The 19,132-nt window shown below is 52.3% G+C and overlaps 1 long non-coding RNA gene across 1 annotated transcript in view; it reads right to left on the reverse strand.

Moving 5' to 3' along the window:
* Positions 1-546: 546 nt before the first annotated feature.
* LOC116648247 overlaps positions 547-19,132 on the reverse strand; it is a 38,884-nt gene continuing 20,298 nt past the window's right edge. The window contains exons 2-4 of the long non-coding RNA XR_004302479.1: positions 12,915-13,011; positions 5,990-6,141; positions 547-583 (exon numbers count right to left, since the gene is read on the reverse strand). This is a non-coding gene — a long non-coding RNA (uncharacterized LOC116648247). The remainder of the gene's footprint in view (positions 584-5,989; positions 6,142-12,914; positions 13,012-19,132) is intronic.

The raw sequence follows: 19,132 nt of genomic DNA on the forward strand, positions 1-19,132 counted from the left end.
AAGACCAGAGGAATCAATGGGGCCCACTGGGGAGTCACACTCCCAACTCTGCCCAGCAGCACCACGGGGCTCCCCCAGCTCAGTGTCATGGAGGCCAAGTGGACAACCTGCACTTTTCCCCCCACTTGGCAGCAATGCGGCGGCACTTCCTTTTCTCTGCCACAGCACGCCGAAACAGAGACTTAAACAAGATCCAGTACCATACCATAATACCCTAGTCGTCCAGGTTCCAGTCATACTAAACACCAAGAATATCTCTGACTGATAATGAGTCAGAGATAATGAGGAGACACCAAAACCAATATGGCCAACATATTAGAATTATCTAATGAGGATTTTAAACAGCCATTATAAAATGCATCCACAAGTACAGATACACTGGAAACAAATAGAAAAATGGAAAGCCTCAGCAAAGGGACAGAGTTCAGCACAATAGGAAAATAATTACATACCATGACCGATGACAATTTATTTCCAGAATGCAAAGCTGGTTCAATATTCAAAAGTCAATCAGTGTTGGCCCTCTGTATGTCTTCTTTGAAGAAATGTCTGTTCATGTCTTCTGCCAATTACCAGAGGAGAGCTGGGTGGGGGGACAGATGCAATAGGTGGGGATTAAGAGCATACTTATCATGATGAGCACTGAGTAATGTATGGAATTACTGAATCACTGTATTGTACACCTAAAACTAATACAACACTGTATATAACTATACTGGAATTGAAATTAAAAACTTAGTAAGAGGGCACCTGAGTGGCTCAGTTGGTTGAGCGTCTGACTCTTGATTTCGGCTCAGGTCATGCTCTTGGAGTCATGAGATTGAGCCCTGCGTCAGGCTCCACACTCAGTGTGGAGTCTGCTTGTCCCTCTCCCTCTGCTTCCCCCCCCCCCCAACTCTCTCTCTAATAAATAAATAAAATCTTTTTTAAAAAAAATTAATAAAAAACAAGAATACCTGTGCACCAAAAACAAGAGTAAATTCAAAACTCAATAATAAAGATGCAAAAAGCCTGTCAGTTAAAAAAAGAAAAAGAAAAAAAAATCAATGTAGTCCACCATATTATCATGCTAAAGAATAAAAACCACATGGCCATATCAATCATTATAGAAAAAGCATTTGAAAAAAATCACACCCATTCATGATAAAAACTCTCAGAAAAGTAAGAATAGAGGGGAACTTCCTCAACTTAATTCTGAACATGTACCAACAGCCAAAGCTAGCTTCATACTCATTGGTGAAGGGCTGAATGCCTCACTCCTAACTTTGGGAACAAGGCAAAGATGTCTGTTCTCACCGCTCTTACTCAGAACATGCTGGGAAATCAGGCCAATGCAATGAGGCAAGAAAAGGGAATGAAAGCATACAGACCAGAAAGGAAAGAATAAAATGGTTTCTACTTGTGGATGGCATGATTATCTGTGCATGGAGCCCCAAGAAATCTACAAAAAGCTCTAGAACTAAAAAGTGAATTGGGTAAGTTCCCAGGAGACAGGATCAGTGAACAGAGATCCACTGTATTTCTACACACCAGCAATGAACAGACACTGAGAGTAAAACACAGTACTATGTAAAATTACTTTCAAGGTGAAATACTTAGGTGTAGATCTAACAAAACCTGCACAGGACGTGTGTATGCTGACAACCACAAAATGCCAAAAAAAGCAATTAGAGAAGATAAATGTAACAGGGAGACGCGCCACAATCGTGGATTGCCAGGTTCGACAGCAAAGATGTTGGTTGCCCCCAGACCAACATGTGGATTAATACAATGCCCACCAAAAGTCTTGCATATGTGGATAAGATTATTCTAAAACTTACATGAAAACCAAAGGACTTGAGGCCTGTGGGGTGACTGCTCCGGGAGGACAGGAACACAGACTGAGGGCGACACTTCACCCCATCACACCAATAGGCCCAGAACACAAAAGCTGCATTTTTAGCTACAATGCAGAGAACTTCCCACACATCCATGTTCCTGAGACAGACGTCAAGGATATGCTGTCTTTAATGATATTTCAAGAAGATCCATTAGAATAGTTTAAATATGTAAAAGCCATACCAGTAGTATAATGTATTGATTAAAATATGTAAATATGTGCTTTATCCTCTTAATATAGCAACTGACATCTGAACTATAGCAATATAATAATAACACGGACGGTGGGATTTTTAGTGGACAAAGGATTAGCTCTGGCCGCCCAGTGAATTTTAAGGAAAAACCCACACCAGGCCACGTGAGGCCTTACAGATCAGGGTAAGGATTTTGGATTTTGTTCCAAGTGTGAGAGAAGACTATTAAGAGGCTTTTAAGAGGGGCAGTGATGGGAAGTAATTTACATTTTAAAGAGATAATTATGGTTCGTGCATGAAGCATGGGCTGGACACACAGAGGGACAGACATCGGGAGTCAGCACAGGGCCCAGCGCTCCAGCGTATGGCGGTCAACAGCAAGGGTGGTTCGCTGAGCCGGTGGCTGGTCGGTCAGGCCGGCAGGACCGAGCCAGACCGAGTGGAGCCGAGAGAAAAGGGGGAAAACAGGATGACTTTCACATTTCTGCGCTGTGATCTGGGGGACAGGGGTGCCGCCAACCAGGACGTGGAATGCTGCCAAGGAGCGTTTGAGTGAGGTTTTCAGATGCATTCTAGATGCTAGGTGGGGAGCCCTCGAAGCAGGAGGCTCAGGGGAGATTCAGGGTGGGAGAGACACTGGGGGACCATCAGTCTGGATCCCGGAGCCCTGGGAGCAAACGGTATTCCCCAAGGAGGGGGACAGCAGAGAGGGGACAGGGCATGAGACTGAGCCCAGAGCAGACAGGCTTCCCCACGAGGAGAGCGGGCCTACCACCCAAGCAGCTCCACCAGGAGCCTCGGTGTAAAAGCCTGTGGGACCAAGGCTCCGCAGTTACCACACAAGCCAGAAAGGTCAGAGAGACTTCTTCCAACAGAAGAATAGTTGATGCCTCAGAAGCTTTAAAGTAGTCCCATCAAACAATGAATCATGGAACACTATATCTAAAACTAATGATGTAATGTATGGGGATTAACATAACAATAAAAAAAATTAAAAAAAATAAAAAAATAAAAAAAAATAAAGTAGTCCCATCAAATAATTACGCTGCCATGAAAATAAAGAGGTATATTTTAATTGCACTTTTTTTAAACTTTCAAACTCAAATGATCTAGCATGATATACAGAGTGACTTCTGTGATATTACTAATTAACTAAAGAATTCCAAAATATTTATATGGACTTTTCTTTGTATTAAATTTAGGAGTTCCAGCTGTAACTGCCCTCATAAAACTTTATGCTCAGAGTAAGAAGGCCCAGCTGGCTTAGAGTTTGGTCAAGGAGAAGTAAGGCAGCCGGCAAGCTGCGCTACCTTCTAATACGTCATCAGATTACAAACAGCCCCAAGTAACTGATGAATAACAGGAGCTGAGAACACACACAAGTGAGGAGGAAGAAGAGGGACACACAGAGGTGCAAGTTCACGGCTGAGAAAAAAGCAGACAGAAGTTTACCCCTGTTCTCTTTCAAGCACAACTGAGAACAAAGCGGACAGGTGTCCTGAATGGAATTTACAGGCCTTTCCTCCCAGGCTCCTTACTTACAAGGAGCATCCATGGACCCAGCAGTAAATAAAGGATGAGGTTATCAGGAGCGCGCTCCAGAGGCCCGTCCGGGTCTTTCTCGCACACCTGCCAGGCTCCTGCGGCTTCGTGGTCCACACCCGCAGACCGGGTAGAGAAATGCAGGGTCCATTCCCACTTGTCATGTGTCCTCAAGCCCCCTGCCCCCAACCCCGGCCTGCTGAGGTGAGCGCCTCCTTCTCCAGCCACCACCTGCTCAGGAGCCAAGATCACACGTGGCATTCCCGGCCCTCTGCCCCTGGGGCCATGCTCCCGTGGCAGTTGTCCCCACCACACATCGTATGCAGTGAGACATGGTAGCACTCAGAGGGCAAGTCAGCTCACTGCTGAGCCAGGAAAGGGCCCTGAGCTTCGAGGTCGCCCCGTGACCACAGCCCCCAGTCAGGCAGGGAGCCGGTGGCCTGGGAGAAGCCAGCCCTGCCCGCGGAAACAGTCCGCCCTGCGGGCCACCGCCGTGCATGTGTGCGCCTGCTGCCCTCGCCGGCCCCTCGCCGGCCCCCTCGCCAGCCCTTCCTCCTCCGTGAGGCCCAGGCCACGCCCTCCTGCCCAGCCCACGGGCTCCGTCTTCGCTCCGTCCTGACGCCCACCATCTCCGGCCACTGCTGCATGCAGCTCTGAACGTCCTCGGCCAGGCCCTTCGCTTCCTCACCCGACACCGCCCGAGAAAGTGACCTCTCTAGGACGTTATCCGGTCGCGTCGCCCCTGCTTACTGCCCCCCACGGGCTCCACAGCTCCACGAAGGGCCGATGGCAAACTCGTGCTGTAAGGGGCCAGAGAGGAACTCGGGGCTGTGCGGCGTGAGGTCCCCTTTGCAGCCCCCTGCTCTGCTGCAGGCTGAAACCAGCACACGTGGACCAATAAAACTTTATTTACAGGAACATGTGTTGGGCTGGTTTGGCGCGTGGATCATCGTTTGCCACCCCTAAGCCGAAGGACGTGTCCCCCTGCCTCCCGGCCCCTGTGTGATGTTCCTGCTGGAAAGTCCCTCCGCCTCCTCCACGCTGCACTCCTAATCCATCTGAGAAACATCGCCGATCCTCTAAAACCAAACGTGGGCATCACTTGCACGTCACTGGGCTCGCCGCGCCAAGTCTGAGGGATCACTGTGTGCAGGTGGCCCCTGTGGGGGGCCGTCCTGGGCGTGGGGATGGTGCGGGGGGACGGGGGAGGAGCCACTTAAGGGCGTGGCACCGGCTGTCACAGACAGGGAGTCAGGCGGGGTTCCACCGGGAACCCCGGCCAGTGTCACAGAATTGTGGGTCGCAAGGACAAGGGGCAGAAGCGAGCCCTGTAGCCGCCACCCCAGCGAGGCAGGCTCCCCACGCGGGTTCTCCTTGCTGCTCACGTGTGGGCTGGGCCCCCCCCGACATCGGGGGGCGGGGGCAATGCCACCACACCCGGGGGTGCCCAAGGGATGGGAGCCCTTGCCGTCGCAGGGCTTCTCACGCAGCTGCTGACTCGCCTCTACCCTGGACGCTGAAAGGCCGCGTGGATGCCCCGAGTCCCGCGTCTTCTTGCCCAGCCCCGCACCACTGCACCTTCACACTCGGGAGAGTCAGGCCAGTCACTCCTGCCAGGAGAGTAACTCTGTTCTTTGCCTGTCGTGGGCGGGGCCGGAGGTGAGGTCAGGAGGCACGGAGACCCTCGGGGCCGTGAGTCCAGGTGAGGGTGACCTGGCCGTGTGGGGTGTTTCGTGCGGAACAAAGTGCACCGGGTGGGAGGAAGTGACGGAGCCACTCAGCGGTCCGCCAGAGAGACGGTAGTGGTGAGGTCTGCAGCGAGCGGGTCCTGCCAGGAGCAGGCAGAGCCCCCACCCCCGCCCCTCCTGCGCCTGCCCAGGCTGGTGGCCCGAGGGGTGAGGCCGAGGGAGGTGGGGGCCTAGAGCAGGCTCAACAATCCCGTTAACCCACACGAGGATCCAGTGAGGCAGGTAAACCAAGCCACGTTGTACAGACAGGGAAACTGAGGCACAGCAAAGTTAATATGTGGCAGAAACCTGGTGCAAACCTGGGTTTCTGTCTCCAGAGCGTGTCCAACCCCCTCCCCGTGACCCCACGCGGCCAGGAGAAAGACAAGGCCGGACGAAGGGCTGATGTTCAGAAGAGCTGCGTGGATGGCTCCTGATTAACGCCAAGCACAAGGGCACTCCCGTACCTTCTCAAACCATTCATTCTTCCCCAAAGACAAGTACTACAAAGAGCCAATCCTAAGTTATCGGGAGGAGAGCTTATTCCTCGTGGCAGAGGCCAAAACCCTGTAGAATCCAAGGAAAATGAAGCCCATTATGAAAATGAACTTGAATCTAAAACATACTGGTAATCCCCCATGTTTGTACCTGAGATTTTTGTTAATGCCTTGACATCCTCCTGTGGGGATTTTCCTTAGTGGCCGTCCGCGCTCTCATTGTTGCAAAAGTAGATGAGCCCGTGTGACGTTCTGTCCTGTCCGCGTCCGGCAGCGCTGCTGAGAGCGGCTAAGCGAGCGATCCTGAGTTGTGAACAAAGAACATTTGGTTCTACAGAGAAGGGACAGGTCTTTATTCGACTAAGAGAGATTTGTGAAAGAGGAGATTATATTTCTTAAGTCATAACAATGTGAGGATTTTTTTAAAATCTAAGGAATTAACTTTATTCTTACTTCACCAAGACATTTTTTAAGACATTTTGAGTCTGAGACACCCAGTGGTCAGAACAGATAGGCCCCGGGTGGCACTGGCTGGGCCGTCAATGGTGCCTCCACAGCGAACCCTCCCTAAATCCAATCTTCTTAATGTTTTTTAAAGGATTTTATCAAATTATCTTTTAAGTAATCTCTACCCCCAACGTGGGACTCGAACTCACAACCCTGGAAGCAAGAGCTGCGCACTCCACCGACTGAGCCAGCCAGGCGCCCCCTCCTCAATCCAGTCTTTAAGGACCCACGGCATCCCTTCTCGGGCAGGGCTCCAGGGGAGATGAAGCACCCAGAGCAGGCCTGGGACGACCGTCTTCCCAACTGGCCTGCGGATGGTGCAAGCCGGCACTCTGGGTACAGGGGAGGAGTTAAGTCGGGACAGGCAGGGAGCCTCAGGGCACCGGGGGTTCACGCTCCCGCCCTGCTGAGAAGGTCAGGGAGCTGGAGCCCCCACGAGAGGAACTGCTCGGGGCACATCAACGTTCACCAGAGGAAAACACGAAGGTCCTTGTGTTGTCTCTGCCTCCGTCCAGCCCCGCGCTCCTGTCACCGCGCCAACCCCACCAGTAAGAGCCTTGCATCTGCCTCCGGCTCAGGTCATGATCTCAGGGTCCTGGGATCGAGTCCCACATCAGGCTCCCTGCTGGTCGGGGAGCCTGTTTCTCCTTTTCCCTCTGCATCTCCCCCCGCTTGTGCTCGCTCTCTCTCTCTCAAATAAATAAAATTTTTTAAAAAAAATAAAACCCTCCAGTTTCACAGGAAACCCTTCTTTTTTTAAGATTTGTTTATTTGAGGGCACCTGGGTGGCTCAGTTGGTTAAGCGACTGCCTTCGGCTCAGGTCATGATCCCGGAGTCCTGGGATCGAGTCCCGCATCGGGCTCCCTGCTCCGCGGGAAGCCTGCTTCTCCCTCTGACCCTCCCCCTCTCATGCTGTTTCTCTCTCTCTCTCTCTCTCTCTCAAATAAATAAATAAATAAAATCTTTAAAAAAAAAAAAAGATTTGTTTATTTGAGAGAGAAAGAGAGCGGGGGAGGGGCAGAAGGAGAGAGAATCTCAAGCAGACTCCCCGCTGAGCACAGAGCCCAACACGGGGCTCCATCCCAGGACCCTGAGATCATGATCTGAGCTGAAATTAAGAGTCCAATACTTAACCAACTGAGCCCCCCGGGAACTCCTTCTTTTTTAAGGCCGAGTAACAGAATATCTCGTGGAAATGAAATGAATTCCTTTGGATAAATATGCAGAAGTGGGGTTACCAGATCCCACTGGCAGCCCCTGCCCTCCCACCAGCATCCTCGCTAGCCTGTCAGCTCTCGTCTTCACGATAGCCCATCCTGACCCGTGTCGGGCGGTGTCTCTTTGTGGTTCTGACTTGCTTTTCCCCGACGACGAGTGATGCTGAGCATCTTCGCATGAGTGTGTTGGCCGCCTGTGTGTCTTCTTTGGAGAAATGTCGGTTCGGGTCCTCTGCTCATTCTTGAATTTGTATTTGTTGGTTGGTTGGTTTTTGTTCTTTATTCTATTGAGCTGTGTGAGTTTCTTGTGTGTTTTGGATATTAACCTCTTACCAGATAGGTGGTTGGCAAATATTCTCTCCCATCCTGTAGGTTGCCTTTCATGATTGTTGGCAGTTTCCTTTGCTGAGTGGGAGCTTTTTAGTTTGATGTGGTCCCACTTGTTTATTTTTGCTTTTGTTGCCTTTGTTTTTGGTGTCAGATTCAAAACATCATCCCCAAGACCGATGTCAAGGAGCTCACCCCCGGTTCTCGTCCGGAGGTCTCACAGTTTCCGGTCTAACATTAGAGCGTCTGATCAGGGCTGCTGCGAAGTGGCCGGCTGGTTTTCGTGTGGAGGCAGCACCGGCTGACCGGCCCTCTGGTGGTGGAAGCCTTCTCAGCCCTTCTCAGCACCGACACCCGAGCACGGCCTGGACGATGAGCAGCTGCTGGGGGCCGGGAGGCGCCCTTGCCTGTGGATGGAAGAGCTGGGTTTGGTTTAGAGCCGGATTCTAGCGGGACAGCTCACTCATCGTCACCTGGGGTAAAATGCTGGGCTCTGGCTTCCTTCCTTCTACGGGTTATTCCACAGCCCCCATACCCATCGGCAGCAGGAAGTCCGCGATGCTCTCCTGAAGGGCGCCAAGGCCTCACGGGAGAACAGAGTCTGCTGCTGAGCACCAGCCGCCCACTCCACCCCACCCGGTCCCGGTCCTGCGAGGGTCACACTTCTGCCCTCACTTAGGTTTCAGTTCTTTACCTGAAAATCCCAGAAAACTGGCTGGTCCAACAGACCTTCCCGAATCCCCAGGACCCGCAGCTCTGGGAGTGAGCAGAGTCGCTGGTGTGGACCCCCCGTGCTCCGTGGCCGGCCCACCGTGGCCACCTCGTTGCCAGCACATCCTGCAGGGAGAACCCAGCAGAGCGGAAGCCAAGGCAGGGCCCGTCCCCTCGAGGGGGTCGGGCTGAACTGTCCGCCCCAGGCACCAGCTTCACCCCCCGGGGCACACTGTTGAAACGGGCCGCGATGGGCCCACACATGCCACGCATCCAGAAGCCCTAGACGGGCCCAACACCCCAAAGCAGATTCATCGGAATCGATGCAAATGCTCTCGTGCCCACACAGACTTGGCAGCTCCGGGCGGCGGCAGGGCGCAGACAGCTACACTTTCCCAGTTTTCCAGTCACGGGAAGGGAAAAGCTGCAGGAGGAGTGACTCTGCAGATGCTTCCGGAAACCTGCCAAGCTCCCCTCACAGTCCTGCTCTCGGGAAACAGGAACGTGCCGCAGTCGAGCCACCCCACAGAGCTCCACCACACCTGCCCTGCCTCCGGGGTCTTCTCGGTTTAGAACAAAATCACAAGTATGCTCCCAAGACTCCACTGGGGTCTCCTCGATTCATTACCCAACACGTACTGAGCACCGTGGGTGTGCGAGGCCCTTACTAGGCTCTGAGGACGCAGGACCCTGTCCCTAACCACAAGGAGCTTACAGTCCAGAAACAGAGACACACTCCGTGCAGCCAGGCCTCCCCAGCGGGAGAAGGGGGCATGGAGACAGTGCTGGGAGAGTCTGAGGAAAGAGGAAGGGAGAGAGGGACAGAGACAGAGAGAGAGAGAGACAGAAACAGAGAGAGACACACACACAGAGACGCAGAGACACACACAGAGAAACTGAGAGAGAGGGCAGCTCTGCCTGGGAAGGGCTCTGGAAAGGTATCAGAGAGGAGGTGATACGAGGTCTGGGAGAAGAAGCCGGGCCCCGTTCTTAGGTCAGATCTTCCAGGGCAGGGTGATCAAGCACTATTCAGGGAGGGGCCCTGGAGCCCTGTTTGGCCAGGAGATGGACTCCTCTGAAAACCACGGCAGAAGAATCCTTGCACTTTGCAGGAAAAGCGAGCAGACAAGGAGGGAACGGAGTGGAGCCCAGAAGCAGGGAGAGAGGAGTCACGTGACCCAGGTGCACGCCCGCCAGGACCCAGCGTGGTGCAGCATCCCCTGCCCCAGGTATGTGGTCCGTGACCCTAAAGGCAAGGCCATGTGGGATGAACACAACCGCAAGGGACGCTCTGTGCCTTGGGAACTGGGAAGCCACTCTGTCATAAAGGTGTCTCAGAGAGCTCCGTCACATCCACCTTCCCAAGTTCACGTTATTCAAATCTTGTGGAGGCCAACACAGCAGCACAGAGAGAGTAAGGATGGTGGTCCTCCACGTCAGTGTGAGGAGCCGTGTTAAATTATTGAGTAAAAAGCTAAGTATAAAACCTAAGAGCCAAAACTGCAAAATTCTTACAAGAAAGCACAGGGGTAAATTCCCATGACCTTGAATTTGGTGACGGTCCTTGCCCGTGACACCAAAAGCATAAGGAACAAAAGGAAATCAGATAAATTAGACTCCATCAAAATTAAAAACTTATGTGCTTCGAAAGACACTTGAGATAGTGGAAAGATAAGCTGCAGGATGGAGGGAGGTATTTTCAAATCACACATCCGATCTAGTTTCCCGAGTATATAAAGAGTGTCTAGAATTCAACAACAAAACACAAATAACCCAAATAAAGAGATAGGCAAAGGTTTTCAATAAACATCTCTCCAAATAAGAGACATGAACAGTCCGTGAGCACATGAAAAGATGCTCGGCGGGCACTGCTGTCCCTGGAGGTCAGAGCCACGCCATGGGCAGCCGGGGGGAGGCCGGCAGGGGCTCGATGGAGCCTGGCCAACAGCACTTCCCTCCTTCCTCCTCCCGCCTTGGAGGGAGGTCATGTGCTCTGCCTTGGGGTGCATCAGGTTGATGGAAGCCAGCTGTGGAGTCAGATGGCTCTGAAGGGAGGCAGGAGGCTCTCCGCCCGTTGTCCTAGACATGACGCTGGGCACCGATTCATGACAGAGCGCTGGATTTGGAGCTAGCTTGGCTTCCACTGTCCACTTGGCAGCACTGCTACCTTGGGGGGCTCTCATTTAAGCTTTCCGGAGGCCCGACACTGCGTGTTTACAGAGGGAGTAATGGGATATGCACCGTGAGGTGGGAAGGGAAGGCCCCTGGGTGACAGCCCCCGTCCCCAGAGCTGGCTGGCCACGGAGCCGGCAGGCCCTCGTCCACACCGCTTCAGAAGCTCTGGGGACGAGTGAGAACACCAGCGCCATGGGCTGCCTGGAGCCTTGTCTGGTGCAAATGCCCCAGTTCTTCCCTGGAAACCAGAAATCTCTGCAAAGCTGGATTCGCTGCGCAGGACGAGTAGACCAGTTATGTAAACCAGAACGTAAGTTCCGCAGGGCACGGGTGTTCGGTGCCTTTTCCACAGCTGTGTCCTCAGAGCTTGGAAAGTATCACATAGCGGGTATTCAATAAATATTTGCTGATAATGAATATGTGAATGAAATATGAGCGTGTATGTAAGTTGTAGCCTGTGTGTGGGTGTGTGCGTGTGTGGGGTGTGTACATGTGAGTGTGGGGGGTGTGTATGCACGTGTGAGGTGTGCGCGCAGGGGCGGCTGGGAGGCCTCGTCCCCACGGTGGGGACCGCCACCCCGAGGAAGGCTGGGCAGGGTGGGCTGTCACGGGGAGACACGCAGGCCGCACGGAACGACGCCCGCCGCCCGCTCAGGGTGCGGCCCAGGGGGACGCACGGTCATCCCCACCATTACCGCGGGGCGCGCCCCAGCCCGGCACCCTGCGCACACCCGCGCGCGCTCTGTGCCCCGTCCCCCGCACCCAGGCCCGCAGTCACCGCGTGTCCCCCGCGCAGCGGCATGCCCCCCTCTCCTCCTGAGCACCCCCGTGATTCCGGACAGGCGCGCGCCCGCGGCCCCTCTGACGGCCCCTGCACCTGCGGGTCCAGCACGAGCACGGGGCCCGGTACCCAGACCCGGGTGGACCAGCAAGCAGGGCCAGAGCCACACGCGCCCTCGGGGCAGTGAGCTCCGAGCCCGCCCCCCGGGAGCACCAGACTGGGTTCTGCGGCTGGGCAACGCCAGGCGGCCTTTGTGTTTTCTCCTCGCCTCCGGTCCTCTGATCATCCCTCGGGGGCTCTCTTTCATCTCCTTCTAGGCCAGTAGCTCTCTCGAAGGGGAAGGAAAAGATTGCATCCACATCCCGTAAACAACAGATGCTCCATAATGTGGAAAACTAAAGATGTCCCTTATTGCTCTGTTTAGGTGTGCCTTACACATTTCATTCCTGAACCCGTTGGTTTCCTTTCTCCCGTTGCCATAGTGATGCTTCAGTCAGGGCTGGCGATCCAGGAATAGATCAGGAAACTCGGCTGTGGACCCTTCTTCTCCAGGGACCCCCAACACTGCAGGATGGCCGAGCCTCGCATTCAAACCCTGCCTCACTCAGCAGGGACCAGTCAGCCCAGGACACCGTCTCCGCGCTCAGCAGGTGCGGCCGCGGCCACGAAGCCAACTTCCGTGGGGACCTCCCTCCCTGCCCAGCTCCTGGCGGGGGTGGCCCCCCCAACTGCCGAGAACACTGACCCAACCTCCAGAGTAGTACAAACACTGCCTCATTCCTCTGCCTCAGGCAAGCACACCAGGCCCCTCACATTAAAACTCGGGTAACCGAGGCCCAGAATTCCCACAGGTTACCAAAGCCACCCGCTGACCGAGCAGTGGGGTGGGGGCGCGTGACCCACCGGCTGACCCGGCTCTCCTCCTCACAGCGGCCTGTCCCTGCCTGCCTGCCTCTTCTCCAAGCTTACATGTCTTCACAAATATGGAATTACCAGGGACAGCTAGGACTGGTGTTATCACACAGCTGTGTTTGAAAAAAATCCTTGTCATTTAAAGATATATATTGAAGTATTTACAGGTGGAATGGTATATCCGGGATTGGCACAGAAATAGTCTTGCAAAAGAAAAAAAAAAAAAAGTGGCAGGTAGATGGCATAAGGCTGACAAAAGGTCGGAACTGACTGGAGGCAGGTGATGGAGGTGACAGGTGGGGGGGGTTATTGGGCTGGTCTCTCTTCTTTTGAGTATATTTGAAATTTTTCATAACATAAAGTTTAAAAAGTAGGCAACACATCACCTAAAATGACAGTGCCTCCAGGGTTGTTCCGACCGTATTTCAAAGCGGGTACCACTCACATTTCCTGAGCACCTACTGTGTGCAGGCTCTGGCCAGTGCTGGGGAACGCAGACAGCCGAGGAGTGGTCCCTGACTTCACATCCTTCACAGGGCAGCCTGGAGGGGAATATCAAAGCAAGAGTGCTTTTTATATCAAATAGAATGTTTGATGGAATGTGGCACGCGGTAGCTCGTCTGCTGCCTTTTATTTCGTTGCTTTGGTCAGAATTTAGAAAAGAGGTGGCCTCTGTCGGGGAGTCTTAGGAGGAAGAGGAGGGAGCTCACATGTGAGGAGATGCAGGCTGCATGAGGAGGAGCAGGGGTGGGGGGCAGTGCTCTGCAGGTGCAGAGGGCCAGGGCAACCAGCTGGGGCCCTGGGCGACTGCAGGGGGTAGGGTGGGGGGAGGCCAGCCAAGGCCAGGCAGGGAGGCTGCATTGCACTCATGAAGGTGCTGGAAGAAATTTTATCTTCCAAGGAAATGAAAATCAGTCCTCGGGTGACCAGGAACTGGTCCTTCAGTATTGATTCCTAGCCTGGCGTTAGGACTCCTCGTTATGCCCCCAAAACTCTGAGACATGAAAGTTGCAAAATGAACAAAATGAAATGTAATGCTCCATATAAGGCCTTATCATTATAGAAAAAGTAGAAAGTACTGACCAACAACAAAAAAGTAAAGTAAGCAACCCCAGATCTCACTGTCCTGGTATCTCTCCCCTGCAAATATGTTCAAGTGGGTATATTTTTACAAAGATGGCCTCATAGTATTCATGCAATTTATTACCTGCTTTTTTCACCTAAAATTAAGTACAAATGTATTTCCATAACACATGTGCCCTTTGCACTTCCTTTAGGGTAAGGAAGGAGGGTCACCAGTCCAGTGATGAAGACTGGATCATGTCCGTGTTTGCCTCTCATGGACAAAGGAAGTCGAGCGGGCACAGAGCAGGTGGGCTGGAAAGCATCTGCAAGATCATGCTGCCCAACCCCCTCAGTGTACACAGGAGGAAACTGAGTCCCAGGCAGGCAGGTGGCTGGGGAGGCCACACAGCTGTGTCATGAGAGCCCTGTTCCCACTTGTGGGTGCGCCCCTTGGCTCAGGAGTGTGACAAGAGTTTGCCCGCCTTTTGTTTCATGAACAGTCTGAAAAGGAGTGCTGATCATATGAGTTATCGGTATGTCTTACTCAGAGAATTCATGTTTTAGAAGCTTGCTGTCCCCCAACTGCCAACAGCGTCTTGAATTATCCCACTGAAGCGCGCCAGGAATGCACATACTTAGATACTAAGTGGATGGAACCCAGCTACTCAGATGGGGCTCAATTCATGAAAACACAGAGTTTCAGGGGAGAAGGATCTGGTACAGTGTCTTATTTTGGAGGCACAGATGGGCTTATAAACTTGCCCAGGTCACACACCTGTGTCAGGACAGAACCGAGGAGCCAGGCTGCCCGACGCCCAAGCGCAGCCAGGCGCTCTGCCCCCGCGCACACTTCCCTCCCTCCAGGAAGCTTAGCAAGCAGTGGTCCTGATCCGGTCTCTTCCAAACCTCCTCCAGCCACCTGCAAGCATTTCACCAGCCTGCCAGCGAGTCACAGCCCCATGGTAACCATCGGTGATCGTCTGGAACAACATTGCCTTCCCATGTAAGCTGTCTCAGGGCTCCTGGGTGGTTCAGTTAAGTGTCTGGCTCTTGACTTCAGCTCAGGTCTCATCTCAGAATAGAAGCTGTCTTTCTTAGAAACAATCAACAAAACCAAAAGACAACTGACAGAGTGGGAGAAGATATTTGCAAATGACATATCAGATAAAGGGCTAGTATCTAAAATCTATAAAGAACTTCTTAAACTCAACACCCAAAAAACAAATGATCTAATCAAGAAATGGGCAGAAGACATGAACAGACATTTTTCCAAAGAAGACATCCAAAGGGCCAACAGACACATGACAAAGTGCTCAGCATCTCTTAGCATCAGGGAAATCCAAATCAAAACCTCAATGAGATACCACCTCACACCAGTCAGAATGGCTAAAATTAACAAGTCAGGAAATGACAGATGTTGGCGGGGATGCGGAGAAAGGGGAACCCTCCTACACTGTTGGTGGGAATGCAAGCTGGTGCAGCCACTCTGGAAAACAGTATGGAGGTTCCTCAAAAAGTTGAAAATAGAGCTACCATACGATCCAGCAATTGCACTACTGGGTATTTACCCCAAAGATACAAATGTAGGGATCCGAAGGGTTATGTGCACCCCGATGTTTATAGCAGCAATGTCCACATTAGCCAAACTGTGGAAAGAGCCAAGATGTCCATCAACAGATGAATGGATAAAGAAGAGGTGGGGGCGCCTGGGTGGCTCAGTTGGTTAAGCGACTGCCTTCGGCTTAGGTCATGATCCTGGAGTCCCGGGATTGAGTCCCGCATCAGGCTCCCTGCTCGGCAGGGAGTCTGCTTCTCCCTCTGACCCTCCTCCCTCTCATGCTCTCTGTCTCTCATTCTCTCTCTCTCAAATAAAAAAATAAAATTTTTAAAAAAAAAAAAAAAGAAGAGGTGGTGTATATATATACAATGGAATATTATGCAGCCATCAAAAGGAATGAATCTTGCCATTTGCAATGACGTGGATGGAACTGGAGGGTATCATGCTGAGCAAAATAAGTCAATCAGAGAAAGACATGTATCATATGACCTCACTGATATGAGGAATTCTTAATCTCAGGAAACAAACTGAGGGTTGCTGGAGTGGGGGGTGGGGTGGGAGGGATGGGGTGACTGGGTGATGGACACTGGGGAGGGTATGTGCTATGGTGAGTGCTGTGAATTGTGCAAGACTGTTAAATCTCAGATCTGTACCTCTGAAACAAATAATACAATATATGTTTAAAAAAAAAGAAGAAGAAGAAGATAGCAGGAAGGGAAGAATGAAGGGGGAGGAAATCGGAGGGGGAGACGAACCATGAGAGACTATGGACTCTGAGAAACAAACTGAGGGTTCTAGAGGGGAGGGGGTGGGAGGATGGGTTAGCCTGGTGATGGGTATTAAAGAGGGCACGTTCTGCATGGAGCACTGGGTGTTATGCACAAACAATGAATCATGGAACACTACATCAAAAACTACTGATGTAATGTATGGTGATTAACATAATAAAAAATTTAAAAAAAAAAAGATAAAGAAGCTGTCTTTCTTTACAAGACACAGTTTGGGCCCTTGAGCCACATTTCACTGCTCAAAGGAATCAGCCAAAAACTCTGCTTGAGGAAATGATACTGCACAAGTGTCGAACTCGTGTCCCCAATGATCCCTTTTGAAATAAGGAGTGTGGTTGTCTGTCCAGATTCTGTCCCCCTCCCCTGGTCTAGAATGATCCTGCCCCATTCATTTTGTTCAAGTGTAGTCTCCCTTTACCCACCCTGCTCCACCCCCCACCCACCCCAGGCCATACACGGCCCAAATCAGAGCAAGAAGAGCCTCCCTTGGACTGTGGCCAGAACTGGAGTGAAAAGTTGCCTCCCATCCCTGAGTGAGGTTTGCCAGCCCGTGGCCATCTGGCTGCCACGTGGCGGACCCCCATTAAGAAGGAAGCCCAGCAGAGGTGAGCAGAGCCTGGAGGGGGTGCGGGAGTGCAGGGGGGGTGCAAGGACAGTGTCAGGTGTGCCCAAGCCTGTCCCCTCAGACATCCTGGGTTTCCTGACACTTAGGTGAGATGGGGAATGCCAACTGGCATAGGGTTCTGACAAGTTCAGGGGCTCAGTGGAGCAAATAATCCACACCTGAGATTATCGGAAAGATTCATGTCTTCCAGGATGCCAACACCTGGAAATTTAGCAGCGTGTGCCAACGACATCCTTTAATACACCCCAAATACCAACAGGGTGACAATTTCTGGGAAGTAAAACAGTGAGGAATCCTCAGGTAGGGTTTTGATATGCTTTCCTAGGAGGGTTTCAGAAGAGCCCCTGTTTTTCAAGTTAAACTTGAAATATTCACACAGAGGTCACTTCGGTGAGGATTGGTCTGCCTTTCCCTCTCTGTCACCCAGCATAATGAGTTCTGTAGGAGACAGAGTCTCATGAGCTAGGAAGTTCTCCCTCTCCAAGACGGAAGAGCCATCTTGGAGAGGGTGAGGCAGGCGGATTCTGAGAAGCTTTGCCAGACCAGTTCCAGATGCTTAACTGTGATGTCCTCTCTGTCCCCAGCCAAGTGCACTGACATTCTTCTCCAAATTCCTATAACCTTGTACCTTTCCTAAGGTGCTCATATTTTCAACTTTGCATTTGTACTATTTATGAGGATAGGTGTCTGATTGAGCCCCCCGCCCAGCAGCTAACATGGTGCCGGGCACATAAGCACTTGGGAGGGAGGGAGAGACTCCATACGCAAAGAGCATTCGTATTTATGTAAATAAAAATGTATTTGCAACAAATACCCTAATCCCAGTACTGACACACATGGCAAAACCTGCATATGATTCTCGAGAGAAGAAACTATACCTTCAGGAAATGGATAGGGTGCGTCCTATGTCACTAGGTAATACTTGGAACCCCGGCGTAGATACCCATCTTAGAGGCGGTACCTCTATGCATCACCCAGAACGCCCACTTGAAGGAGAGTGGATCCCTGGGAGTGCTGAGAAACACAGAGCGAAACCAGGGCAGTCACAGGGGTGAGGCTTTCCTGTGATGACCTGAAATTCTTAATAAGCTCTGAACAGAGGGCTTTGTGTTTTCATTTTCCACTGGACCCCACCAATTTTGTAGCCGGTGCTCAAGTGGGGCATTTAGGGGATGAGCAGGGGCCCCCATAAGTTTGTATTCATGAAACAGTTCCATTAGAGCTAGAGGTGATGATACCAGCCTTGGCCATCAGGAGTGGGCAGAAACAGGTCTAAACTGGACCGGGCGCAGGGGAAGAGGGCGGGCTTGGACACTGCTGCCCTTCCCCTGACCAGAGGCATCAGGTGGGGGCCGGACACGGGTCATGTCTGCCGATCATGAACTCCCGTTAGTCATGGCAATGTCTTTGATGAAAAAGGGAGGAACAAACCATTTCTTGTTAAACGTTAGTATTTAGTGAACGCATTTCTTCTACATATGGAATCTGAGGGAGACGCAGAGAGAGAAGGGTTAAAAATCATCCTGATAGAAGTTGTCTCTTGTGTTGAAAGAGCAGGAACCACAGATACTGTTCCTTTCCTCGGGTTCCCACACGAGGCCCCGAGAGCAGGAGCCTCGCTGCAGGGCCACTCGTGAACCAAAGGTAGAGCAAGAGTCTTGCCATCGACGTTTTCAAAAATAAGACCCACCATTTCTACTGTGTACATACAAGGGAGGGGCTGGTGCCTCTAGGTGTGTGCTCCACACGCGATATCCAGGGGCCCTCTGGTGTCCCAGGCACTGTCACGGCATGGGGTGGCCGGTGGGACACAGTCCAAGTCTCTGTGGCCCTGGAGCGGTTGGCCGGGAAGTGGACGGTATCCCCTAGCTGACGGCCAGCACGGTGAAGGGAATGGAAGAGGAAGCAGAGACAGAACAATGGTGACATATGGTGGTCTGGCGTCTGCGGCTGGGAGGACAGGTCACTTGTCCCATGCTCCAGGGCCATGCAGACAACCAACCCCAAGGCACTTGGCCTGCATTTCTGCAACCTGAGTTGAGGGTAAGGATCCCCCTGCACACAGGCAGCCACCGGTCCCAGGCCAGGCTTACTGCAGCTGATGTCAGCCCCCAGGCAAGGGGGAGTGGGGAAAGCCCGTCCTCCCACAGGGATCACGCCTCTGACAACACTGTTTTCACAGTCTCCCTGCACCCGATGTTCATGTGTTTCCTGGAAATTTAACAACCCTCTGGGCATCAGGTTGAAGGGCAGCATGATGGGAAGAAGGAGGAAGAAGGTCTTTCCCAGGGCAGGGCAGGGCAACCTGCCCCAGGAGCAGCCTGACCTCGGGGAGGCTCAGCAGAGCCCCCTCATGTGCACTCAGTCCCTACAGACAATTCCATTGCATGAGGCGCCTCCTCTGCTTTGCCGTAAGGCTTTGTTCCAGACATGCTGGATCAGTTCTCTACCATCTTGACACTGCTGCATAACAAAGCGCCCAGACTTAGCAGCCTCAGTGAAAACCGCTGATTCCTGCTCACAGTCTCTGTGTCCTTGGGGCAGCTCTGCTGGTCTCAGCAGGACTTGCCCATGCTCCAGGGATCCCTGCTGGGACATGGCTGGTCTCCGATAGCCCAGCCAGGGGG

Source organism: Phoca vitulina, unplaced genomic scaffold (genome assembly GCF_004348235.1).
Source record: "Phoca vitulina isolate PV1807 unplaced genomic scaffold, GSC_HSeal_1.0 scaffold42, whole genome shotgun sequence".
NCBI classification, from domain to species: Eukaryota; Metazoa; Chordata; class Mammalia; order Carnivora; family Phocidae; genus Phoca; species Phoca vitulina.